Source organism: Pteropus alecto, unplaced genomic scaffold, assembly GCF_000325575.1.
Source record: "Pteropus alecto unplaced genomic scaffold, ASM32557v1 scaffold184, whole genome shotgun sequence".
NCBI lineage: Eukaryota > Metazoa > Chordata > Mammalia > Chiroptera > Pteropodidae > Pteropus > Pteropus alecto.
The window spans coordinates 307,528-327,746 of NW_006436278.1; the positions used below are offsets into that span (position 1 = coordinate 307,528).

At 42.9% G+C, this 20,219-nt stretch overlaps 1 protein-coding gene across 7 annotated transcripts in view; it reads left to right on the plus strand.

The window, feature by feature from the left end:
- Positions 1-2,520: 2,520 nt before the first annotated feature.
- The window catches only part of LOC107195659 (putative MAGE domain-containing protein MAGEA13P), a 104,743-nt gene continuing 87,044 nt past the window's right edge, over positions 2,521-20,219 (plus strand). For 6 of the 7 annotated variants that reach the window (XR_001516869.2, XM_025046683.1, XM_025046684.1 and 3 more), the window contains exons 1-2: positions 2,521-2,796; positions 7,022-7,144. The gene's annotated coding sequence lies outside the window, so the exon portion shown is untranslated. The remainder of the gene's footprint in view (positions 2,797-7,021; positions 7,145-20,219) is intronic. The other variant, XM_025046687.1, reaches the window with a different exon arrangement.

Sequence of the window (20,219 nt, forward strand, 5' to 3'; positions counted from 1 at the left end):
ACTCAGAATTGTGTTTCTGGTAGATGGGACAAGTTGAGATTACCTACTCAATATGAGAGCCGAAGTGTCCCCAACAAGATTAGTGGAAGAGATCCTTAAGATTTTCTTTGTCTTAATATATCATCTTATGGATGCCGTGGACTGAATTGTGGATGAGGGACTGAGAATAGACCAAGTGACCATCTGGGTGTCTCTAAAGCTCCTCAGAGTCTATAAATCATCCAGCCTGTTTCCAAATAGCTTTTCAGCATTAGGTATTTGCTCTTGGGGTCCCTGAGCTCTTCAAGAGCCCCTAACAAAGAAGGGGCCTAGATTTTAAGTGACTATAGAACGTTGAAGGGCCGAAGTGTGATGGAAAAGGTTTGGCAGGGGTGGACAGAGGGATAGAGGAGTGTTGAAGGGGATCAGACAGATCAAAAGAAACAAGGGAGCTGAAGCAGTCTGAAGGTCTTGAAAAGGAATAAGAAAGATGGAGGGTGTAGAGATGGGAAGGAATAGGTGACTAATGACATAGTATGGGGAGATCCCCTACTTTCCAAAGAGGCCATTGAAGTTCTAAATTGCCTTTAGTAAAATTTTGCCATTTTTAAGACATTGAACTGAATGAATGCCATAATGGTAGAGCATACAGTCAGCAAGCAAAGAAGAGGGAGGGCACCCAATAGAGTGAGAGTTACCCATGGATTAGCTAAGTAAATCAGAGAGAAGTCTTTAAAGGAGCTAGGAAAGAGTCATATTAGATCACTCCCTGGCACTGTCACCATCTTGTCTGAAGGGCCAATGGAATTCCTTCCCCCAATTCTCAGTAGAAAAGGCAAGGAAAGACAGAAGTGTCCTCACACAGAAGAGTAGAGAAGTTTCCTGCTCAAGACCCAGGGAATGATTCTTCATGCAAAATGCCAAAGAAAAATTTCTTTGCTCAGAAGACCCAAAGTCTCTTCTTACCGTGCTGAAACAGACATAATGCTCAGAGCGCTGTTTCGAGAAGTGAATTCACCAAAGGATTCCTGAATTCAAGAGAGGAGTTCAAAGGATTTGCAAGGTGCCATTAATTAACTGTGCAGGGATGACTGGGTTCCATGAGTGAAGTCCAATCTTGAGTGCAGTCATGGCATTGTAAAACTGTCAAATAAAATAAACGCAGACTTAGGTAAAGACTTCATTCAAACAGACTACTGCAATAGTGAGGACACTCTGACCACAAGATCCATGGGTTTTCTCATCATCAAACAGAAAAAGGCTTTTGTAATAGGGAGGTATAGGTAGGGCTAGCAAGAACTTTGCTGGGGAGTGGGAGTGGGAGAGCTGTGAGGCTGAGTAGACAGCATGATTGGGGTGGTTTGACCGGAAACATTTATCTTCTGGACAGCCAGGAATGACCGGCACCTTAGTGCTTGTTTAAGCTTGAGAGTGAGCCACAATTTAGGGGTGTGTTGAGAGGAGAGAAGCCATCTAATAGTTGGTTAAACCGATGGGTTACTGATGAGTAATTGTGTGAGCACTTGGTCATTACCATTCTAAAAAACCTTTTTCTGAATTTCCACTTTGCCTCTCTTCAAATTGGTATTTCTCAGTGTTGTCAAGGATGATAAAAATATATTTTAGAAAGTCAAAGCCTTGGGATGGCCAAGTTTCCAGTGTAACCATGTCCTCAGCTTCTCAGACTTCTGTGTTCTCTGGTCAAATGTCAATGTGGTCCCAATTTTTTTCGTATGTCAGAGACAAGTTTACCCAGTACTCTTTCTGCCATTAACTTACAATAACTACATAATCATTATTAGAAGCTTTAATTAAGTAGATATTTCACAGCCGTTTTTCTGACATAATCTCAACTCCCTGTGTAGACACTGTCACTGAAATTTCAGGTGAAATGATAATCTCTTCCCAGCAAGAAGATGAGATCATGGTGTCCCAAACTTTTACCCAGGTTCAGACGGTCACTGTCCACATGTGCTGTGACCACTGCAGCCACTATCCCCACAGGAAATGACACTTGGTAAAGTCACTTTTTTTCCCAGCTAGGTCTCACATTCCTAAAAGGTACTGAATATATCTCAGGATATGGAAAAAGAAATATCTGGGTAAAACAGTATTGCTTGCTGGTTTGGAATACAATCTCTAGCTATACAGGCAGGAGAGATTTCTTTCTCTTTCTTTTTCCTTTTATTTTATTTTTCTTCTTTCTTTCTTTTATTTTCTTCTGAAAGAACCAGAGCGAGGAGCCCGCTGTTTACCTGCTTCAGGACCACTTGGCATGCTTCCTCCACCATCGCCACTGTGGTCCTGTCTGAAGTCTTTTGTCCCCGACTGGAAATAATGATATTCACAAAACTGACTCTAAAGCCTTAGGATATCCGTATGTATTGAATGAGACTACGTTTATTCGCTCCCAGGTCCTTGCACTTTGCCTGGGTTGCGGAACTACACTACCCAGAAGGCTCTCCACCGTGAGCCAATGGAAAACCGGGAGAGGGATGTTTCCGTGCTTTCCGCGCCACTTTGGGGCGGGACTTTGGCCATGTTCTCGCGGCGGCTATTTCATCTGTCCTGGGCTTGGGCCACCGGATGAGAGGCTCCGGAGCACTATGTCATATACGAGGTGACGGGAGAGAAAGCGTTTCCCCCCTGCACAGGGGCAGGTCTGAGGCTGGGCAGTGTCGCCGCCCAGTGTCACCCATCGCTGGGGCTGGGCTGGGGACGACGGATCCCGGATTCCCGCCCTGTCGCCCGCTGCTCTCGGCCACACTCCGCCTGCAGGCTCCGATGGCGGCGGCTGCGCTGTTGGACCTGGCGCAGGTGGGTGCTGCCATTCCCAGGTCGTCACCCGACCCGAATTTCAAAGCCCCGAATGAGGGCTCCTGCTCAGATCACTGAACCCAGGCCGCTGTGGCCAGGACAGTGGGGTGCTCGTGAGTGGGATCCCCATATCTGACAGCCAGTGAGAGATATGAGATATTTGCAGGCAGAGGGACCGGTTTGTGCTAAGGCCTAGATGCACTCCTGAATCAGGAGCATTTGGGAAAGCTCGGGGGAACCCCAGGATGCGTGCGGCGGCTGCAAGGAATAAGAGCATGGTGGGAGGAGTCACACCTGGAATGGCAACCTGAACAGCTGGGCCTTCACTCCTAGGGCGCTCCAAGCCATGAGGCATCGTGAACAGAAAAGGGACACACTCTGGGTCATTTTCAAAGTTTCCCAAAGGTTGCTTATGGAAGATTAGGGCCTGGAGGGAGCTGCGATGTAGGTGGATGTGGGGAGAGCAAGGAGGAAGCTGCTGCAGTAGACTCCAGGAGAGTTATGATGGGATCCAGACCAGAGTCGTGGCAGTAGAGGAGGCCAAGGTAATCCTATTCCTCAGGAGCCTAAGGATAGAGCCCTCAGGGTTTCCTGCTGCATCAGATGCTTGAACCGAAAGTAGGGAATGAAAGCCCATCCTGAATTTTTTTTTCCGTTTGTTTCTTTTCTTTTGAAAAATTTTGCTGAGCATCTGGAAGAATGGAGATGGAGAACTTGCATGGAGTAAGCAGGTTGTGGGTGGAAGGTTAGAGGTTGGATTTTGGACTTGGTGATTCTGAGATTCCAGAAGCATGTGTGTGTATGTGAGAGATAGAGAGAGAGACAGCTGGACAAGCAAGGCTGCAGCTTTAGGAGGGGTCTACACTGGGGAGGTCCAGGGGGGCTTTAGACCTGGACCAGGGCATAGCCTGGGGATCAGATTTAGGAGAGGGAGTCTTAATGTCATTTCACATGGGTCTGAAGTGGAAGAGGGAAGGGCTGGAGGATAGACACATGGGATAGGCATCCCTGAGGCTGCCACCAGTGCGGAGGGGACCTTTAGTGCCAGTGGGTTCTGGCTGTTAGCTGACAGAAGGAAGTCGTATGGTGGGGAAGGAGCCAGACAGGAATAGAGACCGAGCTGTGGAATGGTGTATGTTCACTGCCCTGTGGGCTCAGCAGGACCTGTGTCTGCTCCCTATGAGCAAGAGAAAGTTAGCTAGGCCAGTAGAGCAACCCAGGCCAGACCAGAGCAAGAGTATATCAGCACCTCTGGCTCTTTGAGCCCCTTGGCAGAGGGAGATGATCCAGTGTTCCACTGGAAGGTTCCCTGAGCAGGTTCTTCAGGGGAGCATGCAGAAGCCAGGCTGCATTGCTGAAAGACCTAGCATCCCACTAGCCTGCTCAGGCCCGCCTCAGAATTTATTGATTTATTTATGAAATAATTGCTTCTTGAACCATATCTCTAAATAAAACCACAATGAAAATTTAAAACTTAGGAAATTAACTAGATAAATTTCTGCAAATTCTTACTAATTGTTTGCAAAGTTACGATATTTTGAAACATTTGATTCGAATCAAAAGTCTTAAATGTCACATTCTCTTAAATGCTTAAAGAGTAGGAAAGCCACCCACATTTTTCAAAAGTTCCTCACCTTATTTGTACCAAAAGTATTTACCAAAGTTTTAACCTCGTGAATAGTAAAAGCTGATTCTCAGCACTTGACGTGTTCTACAGCAGTGGTCCCCAACCTTTTTGGCACCAGGGACCGGTGCTCCTATGAGAATCTAATGCCTGATGATCTGAAGTGGAGCTGAGGTGGTGATGCTAGTGCTGGGGAGCAGCTGCGAATATGGATGAAGCTTCGCTTTCTCAATTGCCTCTCACCCCCTGCTGTGTGGCCTGGTTCCTTCACAGGCCACGGACCGGTACTGGTCTGCAGCCTGGGAGTTGGGGATCCCTCTAGTAAAGCATTTGATACCAACAACACCCCTATGAGATGGATACCAATATTATACCTATTTGAAAAATGACGACATTGAGGCACAGAGAGGTTGGGTCCTTGTGCAGGTTCTCGCAGCACAGGCAGAACTTTAATTTGAACCCAGGTGTCATGTCCATTTGGCTGTAGACATGTGCCAGGCCCAGTTAACTCTCTGGCAGCCATCTTCTTTATTCTCACCATAGCCCTGATTATTGTCAGAACTTGCCTTAGTTTTTCCTTTGTTGTCCACATGGCTCGATCTCTCACCTCATTCCAGGATCTCTCAGTGTCCCCTCTTCTGAGAAGCCTTCTTTGGTCACCCCACAGAAAGTTGCCCCTCATCTCTCCTGTCTCCTCAATCTTATTTTCTTACCTTCGGGATTCTCTTGGTCAGTTCTAAACTTTCTTAGGGATGATCTGTCTCCAACCCTGGAGTTTGAGCTCCCCTCATGCTCTAACCCCAGGCCTTAGAGCACTGCTGGTCTCTAACATGGGCCCAGTAAACGGGTGTATGATGCTCCTCTTCAGGGCCTGGCATCACCCTGAGAATAAGTCCAAACTCCCTGTGAGGCCTTGAAAGGCCCCATTCTGGGGACCATCTCTGACCTTGTCTCCTTCTCTTCTTCCCTTGCTCACTGCCATCCAGCTGTGCCAACCTGAGTATGCCCAGCTCTTCCCACTTCCCAGCCTTCACCCGTGGAGTTCCCTTTGACTGAGACACCTTCGCCAGATCTCCCCTTGGCCACCCTTTCACATCCTTCCAGGCTCTGCTAAAATGCTACTCCTTTGAAGAGGACTTTCCTGGCAGTTTCAGCTAAAATAGCCCCTGTCCCTGCCTGCCCTCATGTTGGCATTTTTGTGCAGGGAATTTGGCACAATTACAGAAGCAAAGATGCAGGCTGGGTTGAGCTTTTCCAGGTTGCTGAGGGAGCGAATGGGAAAAATACTACTAACCAAACAATATTTAAGAGTTGGCCTTCATCGAGCCCTTGATATGTACAGCGGGGCAGTTAATATGCATCATCTTGTCTAACTCTCACCTCTTGAGATTCTATTATTGTCCCTACTTTATAGAAGAGGAACTTGAGGCTCAGAGAAGTTACCTGCCCAAGGTCACACAGCTCTTAAGTCGTAGAAACTCAAAGTCAGTATGTCAACCACCAGAGCCTCCACTCTTAACCATGACAATACAGTGGACGGGGGATGCCGGGGGTGACACCTGAAGTCAACTTTGCAGAATGAGATTAGGTTTAGGGATGAGGAGGGCTTGGGGGCATTCCAGGCAGAGGGAACCACATGCACAAAGGTAGGGATATACATTGTTCAAGAAGGCCTGCAAGGGCCTGTTTGGTTGCTGAGGGCCTCCTCTATCTGCTGAGATAGTCCCCAAGGGCAAGATTGTGAGATCATTTGCTAGATGTTCATTTCACCATCACTGGTGAGTGGAGGAGACATGGACTGGGACTTGGGTTCAGATCTCTGCTTATTAGACATGTGACTGTTTGACATTCGGTTGACTCTCCCTGAGCCTTAGTGGGCTGACCGTGTGAAGGAGATGATAACAGTGTTAACCTCATGAGCTGTGGGAAGATTTAGTCCAAGATGCAAAAACACAGACATGTGCCCAGCATTCCAGTGTTTGCCCTGTGAGCATTTTCTCTTTCATTGTCACAACAGCCTGGTGAAGTGGGAACTATTAGTATATTGATACAGAAATCGGTGCTCAAGGAAAAGAAGTGACATCCCCAAGGTCACACAGCTAGCAAATGTCAGATTCGAGGAGTGGGATTCAACCCTAGGGGTCTGACTCCAGTGCTGGGGACATTTCATCACTTTAATATGGCATGTGAAGTGCTCAACATGGAGCCAGGCTCCCGGTAAGGACCACTAAGACTCGGCAGCTGCTGCTGTGAACCATTGTTGGTGTTGGGATTATTGTTAAAATTATGTCCTCTTTCCTCTGATGTCCTCCAGTGCTTACTGTCTGCTCCTCTTACGACACGAGGACTTGTTATTGTCTTGTGTCATTCTCCAATGGCTTCTTCACCCGTCGAAGACTTTTCACTCTGACACAATTGCATTCTGTGCAAAAGCAGCGTCTGTCTACCCCCGCTGAGCCCATCACAGAGCTAGGCCCTCGGGAGGAGCACAGTGATTCAGACTTTGGGTCCCCCTGGATCTTTTCCAGTTACTTAGTGACAGACTCTAATCCCATCCTATGGCCATAAGACCAACATCCCTGCCTCTCTTTGACTTTCTAGGAATCGGTGACCTTTGAGGATGTGGCCTGACCTTCAGTTGGAGGTCCTGGCTCAGAGGACGGAGCCTAAAGGACCCTGTACCAGGAGGTGATGCTGCAGACCTAGACAGCCTGCTCTCACTGGGTAGGTCTTCACTCATGCCCCCTTAGGGAGCCTGCAGTGTCCTCTAATCTACCCTTGCTCTCTAGGCCTGGCTAGCCCAGAAGACATGGAGAGGCCTGCCCTCCCTCCCCTCCCCTGCCTTGTTTTGGTCTCACATCCTGCCTGATCTCCTTGTGTCTCCACCAGAAATTGGTGGGGCTAGAATCAGAGTCCCTGTCAATATGATGTGGAACAAAGGGAGAATTTATTGGAAGGGAACGGGGATATATTGCAGAAGCCAAGGGCAGAATGTCCAGCTAGGCCCTGTGAGAGATTGAAATCAAGAACTGAAAGGACCCACACTATGTCCTGGCCATGGGTCTCTTGTCATCGCTTCTCTCTTTGTGTCTGCTCATGCCAGTCTCTGCTGATTGGTCTTTCTGCTGCAGTGAATTTGTGGTAGACAGGAATTGGCCGGCCTGGTTCTCACTGTCTGAGGCCCACAGATTCCTTGTCTCTACTTTTCTCTGCAAATTTTCCATCTTTACTCTCAATCTCTCTTGCAGTTGGACTTTCTTTCACGGGCAGCCTTGAGGCAGGAAATGGCCACCCAGGACTGTATTTTCGTTGACTTCTCACCCCAATGCCATCACAGGCTAGAGACCCTTACCCAAGAATTCGACAAGAGGGAAGATGTCCGGCCCAGCTTGGCTGGGTCAGGGGTTCCCCACAGTCCCCACAGCAGAGGCCCTCAGTGATGAGCTAGTCTCCAAGGAGGAGGGTGAGTCAGACAGGCATTTGCCATCACTGTTACCTGGTATCTTTTGGAGGAAAAACCACAGTTTCAGTTAAAGGTTAAAAAGCTCAGTTGTTCCCAGGTGCCAACAAGGTCATCTCTTATTTCTTAAACATGGGCCAAGGTCCTCCACTGGTACTGGAGATGATTGTTAGAGGATGCACAGACACATCGTCAAATGGCACTGATGGACAGCCCAAGAAAGCCCTTTCTTTTCCCCTTTTCTTGTGGGTCACTATAAAGAGAATCGACCACCATTCCATGAGCACTGACCACGTGTCAGGGCTGCTCTGGGCAGTGTGCACGCTCCACTCATGTCATTCTCCCAGCATCTCTGTCCTTGGCAATGAAGGACAATTCAGCCAGTGCAGTGAGTCTCAGTTTAGATTTTGAGAAGATGTCCTCTTCCTTCTTTCGTTTTAAAAAGTCCTTTCTTTTATGAAATATCGATGAGAGTAGATGATACATGATGTCTGAATAAATGTCCTTAATTGACCAAATAAGTGTGCGGCTTACCCAGGTTTTAATTTTTTATTAGCTCATGAAATGCCAAAGTCTTGGAATCACTATGTTAATCACTCCCACTGGCCCCTATTTTCCAAGGAGTAAATCTTCCCATTCACATCCCTTCATCTCTGCAGCTCACTTTCTCCAAGGCTGCTTGCCCCACACTGAGCTCTGGACTGTTTCCTCCTTAGTGTCACACTCAGGAGCCCAGGCTCTGGAGCCAGACTGCCTGGTGACAAATCCCAGCTTTGTGCTCATGACCTCTGTGACCCTGGGCAAGTTACCTAGCGTCTCTGTGCCTCAGTTTCCTTATTGGTAGAATGGGGTACTATAGTATCTATTCACAGGGCAAATAGATTAATGTATGACGAGGCTTAGATCAGAGCCTGGTGCTCACTGATTGTGTGAGTTAGCAGTTATGATTGCTACTGTGATCATGATTGATTATGATTGATATTGTCATCATCGTCATCGGTGTCATTATCATCATCATGCCTGGACTCTGCACCTCCAGGAGCCATGTCATGTAGCTTTGAATAAACATCACAAATATCAGAAACAGCCATATCAGTCTCCGCTATGTCTTGGCTCCGCCACTCACCATTTCCAGGCATGCCCTATGACAAATCAGTTTATATCGCTGAGCCTCGGTGCCTTCATTTATAATATGGCACTTGTTATAACACCTGCTTCCTGAGGATGCTGTGAGAAAAACCAGAAATAGAATTATATAGTACAGGGCCCGCAGCAGGAAAGACAGTGTAGTACTTTGCTGAGGACATACTCAAGCATTGGATCAATGAAGATCTGTACAGTGTTCTGAATGGTGAAACTCAATACGTTAACTATGTCGGATCTTCTCCAGATTAGTCCATAAACTTAACCAAAGTTTATGAATGCATCTAAAGTGCTTGCTGCAGTCCTTGAAACATGGTAACACCCCATAAAGTCAGTTTTGGTCTTCCTTCTAGGATTAAAATTCCCATGGCAGCATGCCAAATGAAGCATCCATACTTGGGATTCATAGTGCGAATCTTGGCACTGCAACTGACTGGCTGTGGGACATGGAGCATGTTATCGAATCTCTCTAGGCCTCAGTTTCTTCATCTGTGACAACAATAGCAGTACTGGCCTCACAGTGTTATTATACGAGTTAAAATAAATTTGTATTTGTAAAGCTCTTAAGAAAGAACTTGGAACATAGCAAGTGCTATCTACTATTTTTGTCAAATAAATGAATATATCCCATGTCTTCCCAATGAAACTTTGGTCATTGATTTACTAAGGAACTGGTCTGAATAGGAATTGAATAGAAACCTGAGGGCTCCCTTGTCTGAGATGACCAGATGGCTCCCTCTGGCAGGGCTCTCCTAGCCTCAGCATCCACACAGTCTCTCCCATGTCAGAGTGGTGGACACTAACCCTCTCTGGAATATTATGGGATGTGTGTCAGAATTTCTAGTCCTTCTTCATTGAAGGGGATCCAGCCATCAACCCTGTAATTTCCTGAATCCTTGACTCCAGGCCAGAAAACCTGTGTGGATAATAGAGGCTAATCACAGGCCACACTTTGCCACCCATCAGTCACAGGACCTCAGTTAAGTTCTCTCACCTCTGAACCTCGGTTTTCTTATCTATGAGATGGAATGATAAGTACCCATTGGAGTTGAGGTAGGGATTACATGAAAAAGTTCTTTTAAAGCTCCTTATACGAGGTCTGTTTTAAGATAAGTACCCAATGTAAAATAACACAAACACTTTAGTGACCACTCTATTGGAGGTTAATCCCTTTTCCACGTTCCCTAACCCTCTCCTCAGTTTTATTTCCTTCTATAGCTCTCAACACTTTCTAACAGACTTTCAAATTCACTCATTTACTGTGTTTATTATCTTGTCCCTGATAGAATATAATTCTAGAAAATCAGGACCTTTGTCTGTTTTGTTCACTGTTGAAGTCCCAGCTCCTACAACAGTGTCAAAAACATAGTAAGCCCTCAGGAAGTCTTTGTCCAATGAGTGAATGAATGGAGTGAATGAGTGAATGAATGAACTGTCTCTGAGTACTGGTGTCTTCTGCAATTTACTGCTCTACAGAATCTTCATGACTCCTCCATCCTGCCTGCACTGACCAAGATGTATTTGGCTACATGCAATAGAAGACCATCTGAAACTAGTTTCCCCTTAAAGACGTTCACTCCCTTACCTAATGAGAAGCCTGAGGTGGGGCTGGCTCCCTTGTTGGCAGAGCCGTCAAGGATGTAAAGGTCCATGCTAGTCCAGGTGTCTATCTTTCTCTCAGGCTGGCTTCCTCACAGGGGTCTCAGGAAGACTGGGGCAGGGGTAACCCTCACAAGTTACCCCTCTCTTAATGTCCTAGAAAAAGTGCTTTCTCCTCATGCTGATTACTCTGCCGAGGTCATCTTCCTATCTCAGATTTCTGACTATGTTGAGATGTGTTTTGCCAATCGATTTACACCTGTGCTTTTCAACTCCCCCGCAACTCCTTAGGCTGCATTGCTCCTCCCCCTTATTCTATCAAGGATATCCTTGAGGATTCTTGCTCCCTGAGGATTCAGATCATAGGGTACCACCTCTCCGATCTCTTTCTCATCTCACCTGGATCTGGTTGGGTGTGACTTTCCTGTACTGTCATCATACGAGTAGACATTCTCTCAGATCCAACGTAATACACACAGCGTCATCATTACTTTGTTCACTCAGCCCCACTCTGCACTGTGAAGAGCAGTTTCCACTCCAGTCCCTCTGCTCCCTGCCTGAGCCTTCCTTCCTGGATTTTAGAAATATCAAAACACAGCAGAAAAAGGGAGGAATACTGTTTTCATCTTTGTTTCCCCCCAGAAATGGTAATTTGCTTCTTCTCTGTCTATATCTTAATAGCCTCCTTTTATATATAAGATTCTCTTCAGGTGACTGAGCAAAACGAGATACCACAGAACCTTACACTTAGCTGGCCTGGCCTGAGGGAGTGTCGCTGACTCAGGATGCTTCAGGGGAGGCCAGACTAGGGGGAGCCAGTGATCAGCAAGCAAGGGCCTTCGGAAATGCAAGAAAGGTGCCCAAGGCCATACCCAATCCTTCAGCATTAAGACCTTCCCTAGGAAAATGAACCTTGAAAGCCATAGTTTGGGGACATGTGATAAAGTGTGCTCAAGGGTTTTGCAGCAGCAGCTCTCTCTGAGAGGTTCTGCCTATGAATGGAAAGTATCTAAATTTTTCTTTATGAAAATTGCTCAGTAGTAAATAAATGACCTATCTAATAGGTTATGATCTAAAGCAAGACTGAAAAGAACCCAATACCTAAGGTCAATTTCGTATTTTACTCACTGATCTTTCTTATCAATCAATCGCTACTTAATTTTACCATTACTAAGTATAACCACCATCTTCTCTAAATAACATTTCTTCCAACTCTACTCCTTTCCTTAAAATAGTTTAAACTTTTGTAATAATGGTTTCAGCTCTGACATATCTGGCTAATTTTCCGCGAAAAGCTTTTGTAGTTTAAAAGTAGATGTTTAGAGATTCTAAGGACTGGTTGCTTCTGAGGGATGCTGTACTTGGAAAATAATTATTTCATTTACCTAGACTCCCAGTAAACACTCAGGAGTGTGTGTGTGTGTGTGTGTGTGTGTGTGTGTGCGCGCGCGCGCTCACGCATGTATTTTCTTAGTTGCTGGCATGTAGTGCATGGGAAGGCATGGCATGTGTTCAGTCCTCAAAATACTTGGGAAGAATCAAGAATTTATTTAGAATCTCTGTGAGATCAGGATGGGGCAAGATTTTTCAATGGGCAGAATCTTCCTTCTGTATGAGTGGTATCATTGCCTCCTGTACTTCCCCTGGTTCCCTCAGAGATGTTTTATGACTGCCTTTTCTTGTTCATATCTCTGTCCTCAGCTGTTGCCTGTTTGGGAGGAGTCTTCCTTCTATTGACAAATGAGCAGTAACAAGATGTTGAGTTTCTTTCCCAGAGTTCAAAATTAGTTAGCTGAATGCTAAGCATACCTGATTCTTTATTAAATTTGGAAAGAAAGAAAAAAAATACTCATAAGCACTGTGCCCCCACAGTCCACCTGTGATCATCTTCTCACATTCATAAGGACATTTCCCAGCTGCCTGGTTGCATCTCTTAACCTTAACTCTGTGTCCATTGAAGGTATAGTTTTGATAGTTCAAGCATGCACTGAATAGTCCCTTAGCAGCCACTGAACTTACCGGGTTAGGTACTAAACTGTCATGTGGTAGAGAATGCCTCCTAAAAACAAAAAGCTTTGAACTATACAACTTAAACTTATTAGAAGCTAAATTAAAATACACCACATTTAATCGGTATAAGAAGGTTTTTCAAACGGATGGAATAGAGTGTCACTGTAGCCTCCAATAAGGTCAAAGTGGAAAATTTCTCCTTCTTGTCTTCACCTAAACCATACCAGATTTGGAGTCCAGTGTCTCTCTGCTCGGCTTGAAATTGCTTTGCTTGTTTCAGCTCTGCTACGGGAGTGTACTCAACAAGCACTCAAAGACTTAGGAATTCATTATTGAAGCAAGCAGAATCAGAAAGTCAACGATGCTCTGAAGAAGCACAATTACTCTGGCATTTTGAGGATTTCTCCCTTCGCTTTGTGAGACTGAGAATTTATTCACATGGAAAATCGAGTAAAGAAATCTGTATCATTGGTACTCTTTGATAGGGCTTTGGTTGTTTTTTTTTTTTTTTTTTTTTTCCATCCTGGAGCACTAATTTGGAAATTCCAAAAAGTGCCTGTTAAACTTTATGGTCCCAAAGTACCATGTTTTAGTTTAAAATGCAGGTTTCCAGGAATCATACTCCAAAGTTCTATGTTAGTAGGTGTTGTCTAGGGTGTCAGGGAATCTGCCTTTGTAACTAGGACCCCTGGTAACTTGGTCAAACTTAGATTACAATTTAAAGAAAACTGACCCTGGCTACTTTGTGAAATCTGGGGGAGTAAACTGATACTGATAGGGTCCATTGTGCTACAAACAAAGAAATTCTGGATAACGCTTAACAAAAATTTGTTTACTATCTGGCTGAGTTTGAAATAAGGGGAAGTACCCTTGTGCCAGAGAAAAAGAGACATAAAAGCCAGAGAAATTATAACTAGTTTCCATCCACTTTGTTTAATTCAATTCCTGTGTTTAATTTTCACAACGGTGCTTCAAGGTATGACCAGTATGAAGATATATGCCAGGTCTAACTATCATGATATAATTGAGATACAGATATGTGAGATAACTTAAGATTTTACCATAAGTCCCATAGCTGTAACTGAAATCAAGAAGTTGGCTAGGAATTCAACACTCCTAACCACTCATAAAATTTCAGATAACAAGAAGCAATAAGGTGTCTATTGTTTAGAAAGAAAGGAAGTTATCTGTAGATGATATGATTATTGACATAGAAAATTTTTAAAAATCTAAGGAATAAATTTTAGGAAGAAGATTTTGTCAGCAATTTGTACATACAAGTTCAAGGTACCAAAAACATTTCAACATAACCACCACAACCAATTAAATGAGGTTTCAATGATTAAAAGATTCACAGTAGCAACTGAAACTGTGGGGTTGTAATAATTTTATATCTCAATCTGACTGGGCTACCAGGTGTCCAGACGTTTGGCCAACCATTATTCAGGGTGTGTCTGTGAAGGTATTTCTCAATGAGATTGACATTTGAATCAGTAGATTGAGTAAAGCAGCGTGCCCTCCATAATGTGGTTGGGCCTCATCCAATTACTTGAAGACTTTAATAGAACAAAAAAGGCTGAGTAAAAGGAAGCTCCTCCTGCTTGACTGCTTCGGCTGTGCCAATGGTCTTTTCTGGTCTTTGGACTCAGGCTGACACATTGACTCTTCTTGGATCGGGTCTCTAGCCTGCCAGCTTTGTGACCAGCAGTTACACCATTGGCTTTCCTGGTTTTCAGGCTTTTAGACTGGAAATACACATCAGCTCTCCTGAGTCTGCATCTTACTCACTGCAGATCTTGGGAATTCTCAGTCTCTGTAATCAAATGAGCTAACTCCTTATAATCAATCTGTCAATTTCAATTTCTCTCTCTTTCTCTCTTACTCTCCCTCTCTCTCCCCCTCCCTCCCTCTCTCTCTCATGTATGTATATATACATACATATATACATACATATGTATACATATATATACACATACATACATACATACATACATATATATGCACACATCCTATTGGATCTGTTTCTCTGGAGAACCCCTGACTAATACAAGGTGTATAGGAATTACTAAAATAATGTACAAGGCCTGCTCATGGATAGGAAGAAATGATATATAACATTCAAATGATAAAGACCATTCAAATATTGCTAATTCTTCAAGACTGAATCAACTGACATTTTCCACCTGCAGGCTCAGGCTCACCCCATCGTCTGTTCAAACGCTGAATACAACAGAAGTGTAACTACACCCTCTATCTTGTTGTCCACTGCCACCATATATGAGTGGCAGTGGACAACAAGATAGAGGGTGTAGTTACACCATATATGAGTTCTCAAAGTTTAGCCTTCAGAGCAGCAGCATCTGAAACAGCATCATTTGTGAACTTATTAGAAAGACTCCACCTTACGTCTATTAAATCAGAAGCACCAGAGTTGGACATCCAAAATCTGTTTTTTAATAAGCTCTCCTTTTAATAAGCTCTCCTTTTAATAAGTGCTGGAGTCTGAGAACTACTGTGCTAGATCCATGTTTCTCAAATTTACTGTGCATAGCAATCACCTGGTGATCATGTTGAAATGCAGATGCTGATTCAGTAGGTCTGAGGTGGGGCCTGAGATTCTGCATTTCTGATAAGCTCAGATGCACTGCTGCTGCTGCTCTAGGGACCATGCTTTGAGTAAAGAGGGTCTGAGATTTATAATTAAATCATCCTCCCAGATCTAGGGTTCTGGGCAAGCAGATTGGACTCTTTTATTGTTTCCTCAGTGGTGCTGAGACTCAGACCTAGAGCTTAGTCTCTCAGAAACGTCCCTAATTCCCCTCCTCTCAGTTATCTCCCAGTCACATTTCTTCCTCCTTATAATCAAAATAGTCCTTTGTACGCGTGTGTGTGTATGTGTGTGTGTGTGTACGTACACATCCTCGCTCACTCTCTTGCTCTTTCATTCAGGCACCCTGGGTCCTTTAGGGTAGAGGTGGTGACTGTAGGTCCCTACCTCTTACTTCTGACCAAAGTACCTATCCTGTGTTCTAGGCTCTCTACTTTGAATTTAAGTCTGGTATGCAATGTCCTATTTTTCTGACTTGTTCGTGATTGACCTTTATCCTAGGCCAGGTGAGTATTTTATAAACTTGGCAAGTTATCTCATGAAAATTATAGGTGCCCAAGAGTCTGTGGGTCATAGTTGAAGAAAAAGGGCAACAGGTCTGAAAATGTCACTTTAGGTGGTTATTTAGTGTCATTTAAACACAAATGGAAATGCAGGGGCACCGATATATGGGTAGAACTCTTTTAGATAATAATTCAAGTAATGCAGAATATGCTTATTAATGTATTTTAGATTATCATTAACACAGAAATAAAACATTAAATAATCATCATAGACATTCCAGTATTAAAGAAATACTGGCCTGGAGCAATATGTCTGGAGTCCCAGAGGATGGCTGCTCTCCCAACTGTGTCGTGAGATATACCACAGTATAATGGTTAAGACTGGAGGTTGTTGAGCCAAGCTACCTGCATTTCCTTCCTGGTTTTTAATTATACCTCTTTAATTTACTGACTGTGTGACCTCGGACAAGTTATTTTACTGAATGTGGTGAGCACTGAATAAATGTCATTTCATAGACACATGTATGTAAAGTCATTGCATGAGAGCGAAGTGGGGTGCAGGTGCTTTCTAGACTGTTCTGTCAGAGGGCAGATTTCTGTATTGGGAATTAGTAATAATGTCAGTATGATGGAGAAGTTGATTTGGCTCATGCTTTTTCTTTCCTGTCACAGCATAAACTTTTGTACCATTACGTATCAGTGCTAAATGCAAGTACATTGACAGTGGACCAGGAGTCTGTGAGCATGGCTTAGTTGGGTCCTCTGTTTCAGAGTTTCACAAAGATGCAATCAAAATGTCTGCTGGAACTGAGATTCTCTTCTGGAGTCTGGACTGCAGAAGAATTCACATCTCAGTTCATTCAGGCAACTGCAGAATTCATTTTCTTAAAACTACATTATTAAGAGCCCTGGATATTTACTTGAGGCTAGAGGCTACCTCCATATCTTAGAGGCCGCCCGTAGTTCTTTCCCACACGGGCTTCTTCAACATGGCTGCTTACTTCAAGCCTACAAGGAGAGTCTCTCATTCCAGTCTGTTAAAATGAAGCCTTATATAAATAGAGTCTTATATAATATAACATAGTTACAGTTATGACACCCCATCGCCTTTGCCATATAACGTAACCAAGTCATGGCAGTGATATCCATTACCTTTGCCATAATTTGTTGGTTAGAAGCAAGTCACAGATTGTGTCCACTCTTAAGAGGAGGGGATTACACAAAAGCATGACTACCAGGAGGTGGAAATCATTAGAGGACATTTTAGGATATGGCAGGATTATCTTTAATATGAGACTCTCGTACCCCACAGCATAGTTTGTCACTTGACCAGTCATTGTAGCCAGGCCACCCTGCCATGATGAAAAGATGTCCAGGCAGGTTCTCAGGTCCATTTTCTTCCAGGTGTACAGATGATGTTTCACGATTCAGGCATGAATTCTAATATTCAAAAGTTCACACCCAATATCTGCCAAAAAAGGCTACCTCATGAATCCTGTAAAACCTCTGCCCCTTCTCATTTTCCTAGGCTTAATTTCTCTTCTCTCCTCTTTATGGAGGTTAGAGATCCTAATTTCATAAACAGGGATGGAAGAGGAGACATCTGACACCTGTTTCTTCCTTCTTTCACTGTTTTTGTTTCGTTTTGTTTTTGTTTTTTTACCACCCTTGCCCTGAAGTTTCTCCAGGCCTCAGTTGTTTAACACTGCAAATATGGATTAGCCAGTTTGCTCATCTTAAACTTTTATCCATTAATTCCTTCGTGGCTTGAGGTGTATACAATGAAGGACACCCACTTGATGCTTGCAAGGGCAGCATGTTGAGAGAAGTGTATAGGAAAATGGAAATTGATTTCTTCATAACATTTTACACAGTATGACATTCTGTAAGTACACATTTTCAGAAAAGCCTTGCTGTTCTTCACAAAAGGGTAAACTGTGACTTGTATAAGTAAAACATGAAGTTTTTATTTACTCTTCCTTTTTAACCATCTAGTCTCGAATACTTTTCCCATATGCCAAATTATTTTTAGTGTTCAATGTATTAGCAAAATGGCTCAGTACTAACCACTTGAGTATTTTCAAATAGGAAGAGTATGGTTTAACCTCCCAAATTGCATTTACACTGAAAGATGCTTCATTCCAGTGACTCAGATCTTGACAAATGAGGCACGACATTCATTACTTTAATGTTTTTTCCCTCATTGTGATAGAAACATAATGACACAGCCTAAGTAATGTGAAATTATTCAGCAATGTAAGAAAAAATTCAATAAGCACTGCCTACTAGGTACAGTTCTTAAGCTTATCTTCAGATTTCTTCAGTTGAAAATTATTTAGGAGATTGTGGAAAAGTTGCTATCTTTTCCATTACAATCTGAATGAAAATTAGCATCCCATATTTATTTGTACTTAATTTTTCTCAAAACAGCCAAATTAATGCATTGGATTCTTAGCCTCCATGAATCTTTAGGATAAAGAATACAAAGACTCATGAAGAGAGTAAGGTGGTTTGATTGTGGTAAGCATTTTACAATGTATACAAATATAAAATCATCACATCTTACACCTTAAGTATATATAATTTTTATCTGTCAGTTATACCTCAATAAAGCTAGAAGAAAAAGAGACTAAGATAATACTGTTACTAGGTATCAGTGTGTATAATCTTGTGACAGGTATTATAGAATCAGAATATATCTTAAAAGAATAAAGGCAATGTCAAGAGGTCATCTGTCCAATCTTTTTGGCATTAGGCAGGACTATATCTAAACCTTCTAAAATTGCATGGTGTAATGGAAAGGATGACAGCCTAGATCTTGGAAGACCTCTGTTCTAGTTCAGGCTCTGCCTTATATTTTCTAGGTCTTAGTCTCTTCGTTTGCAAAAATAAGTGGTTGGACTCCTCTAGTCACTAGATAAGCAAATACCTTTTAAATAAATTTGCCTTATCTGGAGATAGATCCATTAGAGAGTTGTTTTTATTTTATATCATTTACACCTTTTTCTATTTAAATCCTATTTTCTCCCTAATCATGAAGTCGAATCATTGATTACTTCTGTATAAAGTTGTACATCTACTTCCCTGATATATAGATATTACATGATCCATCAAATTATATTGTTCAGCTCCCACTTAAAGCAGTGATTCACTGTGCTATGTGTAATAAGGACAGAAATTGGCATTAGATTGACCTGGGTTCAACCCCTGGCTCCACACATTTTTAGATCCATGACAATGGATGGCCTTCTATGAGCCTGTTTATTTGTCCACAAAGTGCTTAATCATTATAATCACTCCCATGCATACACTCACAATGGATCATCTCTTTTCATCATACTCCTTTAGCAAAGCGACCCTTGTTGAATACAACTCTCAGGCTATTCCGTGTATGTATAGTGGAGCTGAGCATGATTAGAAACAAAATAACTTTGTTTAAACTGGTCTCACTTGAAATTCCTAATCATATACCCAAACTAGGCATTCAGTACTTCTAAAGCCATGCTACTTTCCCCGGTTTACTTTCGTACTTGCTTAGGTGACTTTGTGTGTGTGTGTGTGTGTGTGCGTGTGCGTGTGTGTATAATGCGTACAAATATAAAATCATATATGCACACACACATATATATATATTTTAAATTATTTTTTAATTTTTTTCAATAGTAAGTCATATATATTTTGCATTGTATGTTTGACCCCCCATACTTAGATTTCTTTCTGTCATCACATATTTGACCCCTTTTACCCTATCTACCTCCCTCTCCCCTTCCCCACCTTCTGGTAACCACTAGTCTATTGTCCCTGTTTACCTTCTCTTTCCTTAATGCTCTTTCAGCTCCCTTGCTTAAACTCTCAGACAATGAATGTTCTACTAGGAGTGGCCATGTGACTAATTTTAGGCTTTTGGAATGGGAGTGGGAGTCATGCGTTTGAATTCCAGGTCATCCTAAAGAAAATGAACTTCCATGGATTGTTTTTCTCTACTCATGTACTAGAACACGGACATAGCAGCAATCCTGCTTTGACCACTCAGTTGAAGACAATTCTAAGGAAATGGCAGAGCAAAAAGAACATATTGTTCCTTGAGTGACTACTTTGAGCAGAGTAGCTCCTCCAGTTCAGAACAGCTTAACCATTATATGAGAGAAAAAATAAACTTTGGTTTTATATAAGCCAGTATATGTCAGTGTTTCTTTGTTAGTTATTTAGCCTTAACTCTAAGAATACATATTTTTATGCTTCGAGTGCAAATTACAAACAATAAAATGCATACACCTTCAAAAGATGTTCAGTTCTTGTTAAAATTTATAATCTCATATAACCACCCCCCCAAAAAATATTTTTTTCAGGCCAGAAATTCCCTTGTCTTTTCCCATCAATCCCCATAGGCAATATTTCCTAATTTCTATTAATATAGATTAGATTTGTCTCTTATGAACTTTATATAAATGGGAAAAACATAGAATGTACTGTTTT